Here is a 7,136-nt window from a genome sequence, read left to right as displayed (position 1 = left end):
ACCCCAGAGTCATGGGATCTGTGGAAGGCGCTGCACGATCATCCAGGCCAGGGTCTCAAACCCCCAAGTGCACAGGCTGGTGGGCGAGCAGCCGCGTTGGTGCGCGCAGGGGGCCAGGTGCACAAGCCGGGGGAGTGCGGACGCCGAGGAGACCTGTGGGCGCCCAGACTGGAGTCTTCCCCGGAGGCCGTCTCCTCGGTGGCCCGGCAGAGGAGGTAATCAGAGTTAAGCCGGAGGCGACGGCAGCAGCCACGGCCACGTTCACGCAGCCCAGCCCCCTCTCCAGTTGCGCCCTCCCGCGCGCGCCCCCTCGCGGAAAACGTCCCCAGCCGTCCGTTCTTGAGGCTTTTTTCTCCTTTCTTCTTCTTCTTTTTTTTTTTTTGTAGAGACAGAGTCTCACTTTATCACCCTTGGTAGAGTGCTGTGGCTCACAGCAACCTCAAACTCCTGGGCTCAAGCGATTCTCTTGCCTCAGCCCCTCAAGTAGCTGGGACTACATGTGCCCGCCACAACGCTCGGCTATTTTTAGAGGCAAGGTCTTGCTCTGGCTCAGGCTGGTCTCGAACCCGTAAGCTCAGGCAATCCACCAGCCTCGGCCTCCCAGAGTGGTAGGATTACAGGTGTTAACTATCGCGCCCAGCTGTTCTCCCTTCTTAATTCCTGTTTCTGCCACCTGCCAGGGTTTTGCTGGCCCATTTACCTGCACGGGTTTTCGCCTGGGTGGTAACTGGGCAAAGTAGTGGAGACCCCCGACCCACCTTGCCATTCTTTTTTGAGAAGTCAGTGATTTCTGCTGTCTGGATGGAAGAGAAATGTGCCTTTGTTTTTTACTCCACCGTATCTTCCCAGAAGATGGCCCCACCCCCCATGGCCCCAGGGCCCTCTTCATTAAAATCAAGTACGTGGTGCAGAGAGGGTGGGTGAGTAGAGGACGGCCTGGGAATTGCCACATGTGCTCTGTTTTATTGCTCTTACCTACCTGAACCCCTGCCCCATGCCTTTATTTCTAAGTATAGGGCTGAATTGCTGAGGGACTTCAGATTTCCTCTGGCCCAGGCGGCTCATTAACTGGTAGAACAGCTGAGCGACAGCACGAAACCTTTAAGCTTCAAATCTCTGCTCTATACTTTCCGGATATGTGACCTTGCCAAGTTGGGTTATGCATATTCCTGTGCAAAACACTTACTGAGAACCCACTAGGCACTGCTTTTGGCATTGTAGTTGCAGCTGTGAACAAAAACAAGGGCCAAGCTGCCATGGGTGGAACTTGGATTGTTGGTGAGGAGATAGACAATAAATATTCATTAGATGGTGATAAATGTTAAGATGAAAAATGTAACAAAGTGAAAGGACCAAGTGAGGCAGGGGACACTATTTTAGTTAGAATGATCAGGGAAGGCCCAAAGCAAGTGAGGAAGTGTTGTAGTGATTTAGAGCATTCCAAGCAAAGGGAACAGCAAGTGCAAAGGCCCTGAGGCAGGAGTTCAAGGAACTGGCTGGAGCAGGGTGAAGGGGGACAGTGGGAGGAAATGAGGTCAGAGCAGAAGTGAAGAGTACATATCACACAGGGCCTTGTGTAGGTCTGGGTAAGGGCTTCAACTTTTATTCTGATGAGAAGGAAAGTCGCTGGAGAATCTTACATTCTATCTGACTTATATTCTAAAAAGAAGCATTAAGGGTAGACCATGGGGGGAATGGAGGAGGCAAGATAGGAGGTGATTTCACTAATCCAGGTAAATGATAATGGTGGCTGGCAGCTGGTGGTAGTGATGGAGGTGGACTCTGCATATATGTCGGGTTGGATTGAGTAGGACATATGAGAACTGTAGAAGAATCAAGGACGATGTCTGCATTTTTCACTTGAACAACTAGAGGGGTAGAGTTGCCATTTATTGAGGTGGGGCAGAAGTGGGTGGTGAAGGTTGGGCTGTGGGGAAGATCAGGAATTTTATCATGCACATGTTTGTGGTGCCTGTTGAACATCCACGTGGGAATACTTCAAAGGTGGTTGGATATATGACTTTGGAGTTCCAGAGAGAGGTATGATGAGTAGCCCCTGATATAGGTGATGCTTGAAGTCATGGAACTAGATGAGATGACCTAGGGGTTCAAATATTGTCTATATCGAGGGCTCCTAAATCTCTCTTTCCAACTAGACCTCTGTCCTGAACTCTAAACTCTTATAACTGACTGTCTTCTTTGGTTCTATAGTGGAATCAGAAATCTAGGAAGGGATATGGTCTCCTCATTGTTTTTTCTGGAGGGATCATAATTTTTTTTCTTGAGAGTGGGAAAGGATCCAAGTGACCATCTGGCTTAGCTTGGCAGTTTTTACAAATGAGGAAACTGAGTTCCAAGAGAGGAAGTGATTTACTTAGGGTCATATTCAGGACTAAGCTTTGGGGTTTCATGTGCTGTCCACAGTGCCACCGCTGCCTCTTTGAAAGCCAAGAGAGCAGAACCCAACTCAGACAAGAGACTGACCTCAGCACTCCCCTGTTGGAAATCCTTCAGTGGCTCCATCCCACTTCATCATGATGAAATCCAAGTTCCTTAGACAGACAGACAAGTCCTTGCCACCTTCATCTGCTGCCTTTTCTACCTCTCCGGCATTCCACCTTAGCAGACCACTGGTGAGTCTCTGAAGAAGCCCTAGCATCCTACACCTCCAAACCTTAGCACCTCCAAATCTTATCTCTGCCTAAACACCTTTCCATTTTCTATACCTGGTCTGCTCTTACTCAGCCTTCATGTTTCTTGGAATCTTCTCCAAAAGCCTCTCCTCAATCCTGACCAGATAACCCTATTAGCACCCTATTACCACATGGTATATATTTCCCCAATTTTAGCTTTTCTATACTTCCAGGGCTTAGTAAAATTCATGATTTAAAGTATAAACGGAATAATGGGGTAAGTCATAAGTGGTAGTGTTTTATTATAGGATTAAACCAGAAAAGGCAAAGACTTACCCCCACTGTAGCCCAAACTCCTGAGAAGACTTTGGGGTAACAGTTTTGGGAATCAGGCAGGTCTGGGCTCAAATCCCAGTTCAGCCAGTTCTTTGCTGTGTGATCCATGATTCCTTACCAGTAAAATGAGTTAATAATCAACTCCACTTCATGGGATTGTTGTAAAAATTAGTTGAAGCAAGTCCTGGACCAGAAGAAGGCTTTAAAAATGGTAGAAGCAGTTGGTGTTACTTGTGGTCAGTCCTCTTTCCTTTGGAAAGAAACAAAATCACAGTGCTAGTTATAGAGGGGACATAATGGGGAACTCAGTGGATGCTGACCAGAAAAGAAAGCCAGGACAGCAAGTGGGAAGGCTAGGCATTATTTGCAGAGGGTTTGAATGACCAAACATTTCCTCAGAAAGGCAGCACGATTACTTTCAAGCACACAACCTGAACTAAACTAGCAAAGCTTTGACAGGCGGAGTCTGGAGAACTGGCTGGAGGAAGAGGTGATGCTGCTTCCCAGGAAGGCCTCAACTATAAGCAAACAGCTGCTCCTCGAGAGCCCTTTCCCTGCCCTGTGCTGGGCTCTCTGCTTCTCTCCTCCCCTCTGTCTCCACCCTTCACTCCCTCTTTTCCTTTGGTTCCCTGGAGTGCTTCCTGTTATCTCACCCTGTTGGGGACCTGAGTCATTGTTAAGGTGGCAGAAGGGCGCTCACAGTGGTGGAGGCTTTGGCTTTCAGTACAGAAAGCTGTAACCGTGGAACGGGGTCTTCCCACACTGCCTCGCTCCAGGCCCAGCTGGATGTGCCTGTGGACCTGAACACTAGTGTTCTTCCTGCTCTAATTGGGCTTCTCTAAATAAGTTCCTCTTTAACACTGGCCATCTCTAGCTGGGCTTTGGCCTCTCCTGGGCAGCAGACCTGGCCCAGACCCCATTTCAGCCTTACTAGTGTCAGCTGAGATCCAACAGCTTCCAGGGACCCCCACTTCACTACTAGCCCAAGGTGGGACGGGCTGTCCACCACGAGTCTTCAGGGTCCAGTGCTGCCTCATTGTTCCGTGAAGGCTGTTCCAGTCCTGCTGAACCCTCTTCTTTGAACTCTTAAAGCCTTGCTCTTTTCTGCCATGTGAACACTTTGCACCCATCATTTCTATCCTTAGGTATATACTTCAGAAATCAAACATTTTTACATAGAGTAGTGAAAAAGAAGGCATTCTTTTTTTTTTTTTTTTTTTTAGAGACAGAGTCTTACTTTATCACCCTCGGTAGAGTGCCCTGTGGTGTTACGGCTCACAGCAACCTCCAAATCCTGGGCTTAGGTGATTCTCTTGCCTCAGCCTCCTGAGTAGCTGGGACTACAGGTGCCCACTACAATGCCTGGCTATTTTTTGTTGCAGTTTGCCTGGGGCCAGGTTCGAACCCGCCGCCCTCAGTATAAGGGGCCGGCTCTCTAACCTTGAGCCACAGGCGCCGCCCATAAGGCATTCTTTATAGTCACCAAATTCTGATTCTGCTGAGGGACTTAGGCAAATGACTTCGCCTCTCTGAGCCTCAGTTTCTGCAGCTGTAAAATGGGATAAGAATAACTTTTTCTATGGGGCTAGTTGTGAGGATTGAACAGGTTATCCCACCGAGTTTCTAGCTTAGAGATTGCCATGTAATAAGTGATCAATAAATTCCAGTGCTAGAGAGGCAGAGGTTAGGCATGTGCATTCTAGGGCTAGACTGCTTGCTTTTGACCTTGGGCAAACTTCTTAACCTTTGTAAGTTTTGGTTTCCTTGTTTGTGAAATGGACTAATAATGACTATTTTTAAAGCTGAACATATTTGAGGCACAGATAGATTAAGTGACTTTCCCCAGCTGTGCTAGAACAGACATAGCTAGCAGGTGTCAAGTACAGAACATGAAGGCTCTAGGGACTGCTCACTTGACCACTACCACAGCATGGCATGAGGGATGCACAGTGACACTCCCTGTGATGATGGAGTGGAGACGGACGAGCCATCATTGTTGCTGGGGGGTGAGGGGATGACAGAGAAACTTTAAAAAGAAGGTGAAAATTCCTCTAGTTGTGGAAAGACAGTGAGGAATGAGGCTAGATGGTTGCACAATAGTGTGGATGTACTGAATGTCATAGAATTGTACACTTAAAAATGGTTAAAATGGTAATAAGAAAATCATTTTTTACAGTTTTTTTTCCTTTGTTGAATCATTTTCCCTTGTACTTTTTAACTAGCTGGGCATTCCACAACACCACTGTTGATGTCATCTATGATGTCATGAGGGTGGCGGCTGTCAACATTGCAGCCCACAGACTGGGCCGTCCCCAGGATCTCTTTAATGGTTCCAGAGAGTTCTCTGGTTAAGGTTGGTGCTGCATCTGTCTGGCAATGTTGACAATCTTATCAAAAGTGATATTTCCGTTGTGTTTAATGTTTTTCTGTTTCTTCCTGACTCTCAGTGGTTCCTGGGGAGCTTTGATGATGAGGGCAGAGGCGGAAGGTACCACTTCAATCTGGGCCTGTCTGTTCTGGATAGTCAGTTTCACTGTCATCCTCAGACCCTTCCAGTCGCTGGTTGCCTTGGCAATGTCATCACCACCCTTTTTTGGAGACAAACCCAGGCAGCTGATTTTGGGGGCCAAGTCAGACATGGCACTGACTTCGCCACCAGTGCACCTCAGGTTCACGACTTTGACCTCCTTGGGGTCGAATGCAGATGGCATGGTGAAGGTGGCTTGTGTTGGATGAACCTGGATTCCAGATGGCTGAAGAAAGTTGCACCTTCACTTCCTCCAAGCTGAAAGCCAACAGCTAAAGTGTTAATTAAAAATAAAAATTGAGGGCGGTGCCTGTGGCTCAGTGAGTAGGGCGCTGGCCCCATATGCCGAGGGTGGCGGGTTCAAACCCAGCCCCCGCCAAACTTCAACAACAACAACAAAAAATAACCGGGCCTTGTGGCGGGCGCCTATAGTCCCAGCTGCTTGGGAGGCTGAGGCAAGAGAATCGCGTAAACCCAAGAGTTAGAGGTTGCTGTGAGCCGTGTGACGTCATGGCACTCTACCTGAGGGTGGTACAGTGAGACTCTGTCTCTACAAAAAAAAATAAAAATAAAAATTGAACTGACATTTTTCTTAAAAATGACAATTTACTGTAAGGTGTATTTCCTGTGAACATTCAGGAACATTTTAAGAAAGATAAAATACTCAAGTCATCTTTGCTTCTGCAATTACAAGAGATACTCAATGTGACTTGTATTCATCTTTTATTATTGGTATATATTGAGTATTAAAACTTTTGTTTTTTGAAACAGAGTCCACTCTGTTGCCCAGGCTAGAGTGCCATGGCAACAGCCTGGGTTCAAGTGATCCTCCTGCCTCAGGCTACAGGCACCTGCCTCAAGGCCGAGCTAACTTTTGCACTTTCAGTAGAGATAGAGTCTCACTCTTGCTCAGACTGATCTTGAACTTCTGAGCTCAAGTGATCCTCTTGCCTTGACTTCCCAGAGGGCTAGGATTATAAGCATGAGCTGTTGTTCTCAGACTGAATATTATAATATTAATACAATTTTTCCTTCTTCTTTTTTTTTTGAGACAGAGTCTCATTCTGTCACCCTGGGTTGAGGGCCGTGGCATCACTGCAACCTCAAACTCCTGAGGCAAGATCCCTTTGCCTCAGCCTCCCAAGTAGCTACAGGCACCCACCACAACTCCTGGCTACTTTTTTCTATTTGTAGTAGAGACAGGGTCTTGTTCTTGCTTAGGTTGGTCTCAAACTCCTGGGCTCAACCAAGTCTGATGTCTCAGCCTCAGGAGTAGCTGGGACTACAGGCATCCACCACAATGCCTGGCTAATTTTTCTATTTTTAGTAGAGACAGGGTCTCGTTCTTGCTCAGATTGGTCTCAAGCTCCTGAGTTCAAGCAATGCAACCACCTTGGCCTCCCAGAGTGCTGGGGTTATAGGTGTGAGCCACCGTGCCCAGACTTAGTTTTTTTCTTTCTGAAAATATGTACACTTTTAGGGGGGCACTCTCTGTGTATATATTTATACATTTGAATAGTATTGACTAAAGATAGGAGTTCATGGTACTTCTACACATGTAGTCTTGTAATTTACTTTTTCCACTCACAAAAATTACAAAATTTCTATGTCATTAAAAAAAATTGTATCTCCGGTGGGAG

The 7,136-nt window shown here is 47.1% G+C and overlaps 1 pseudogene; it reads right to left on the bottom strand.

Annotated features, from left to right (window-relative positions):
* Positions 1–5,183: 5,183 nt before the first annotated feature.
* Positions 5,184–5,680, bottom strand: LOC128588883 (60S ribosomal protein L12-like; annotated as a pseudogene).
* Between the last annotated feature and the right edge of the window lie 1,456 nt (positions 5,681–7,136).

This window comes from Nycticebus coucang, chromosome 6 (genome assembly GCF_027406575.1).
Source record: "Nycticebus coucang isolate mNycCou1 chromosome 6, mNycCou1.pri, whole genome shotgun sequence".
NCBI lineage: Eukaryota > Metazoa > Chordata > Mammalia > Primates > Lorisidae > Nycticebus > Nycticebus coucang.
This window is presented reverse-complemented; position numbering and strand designations above follow the sequence as displayed.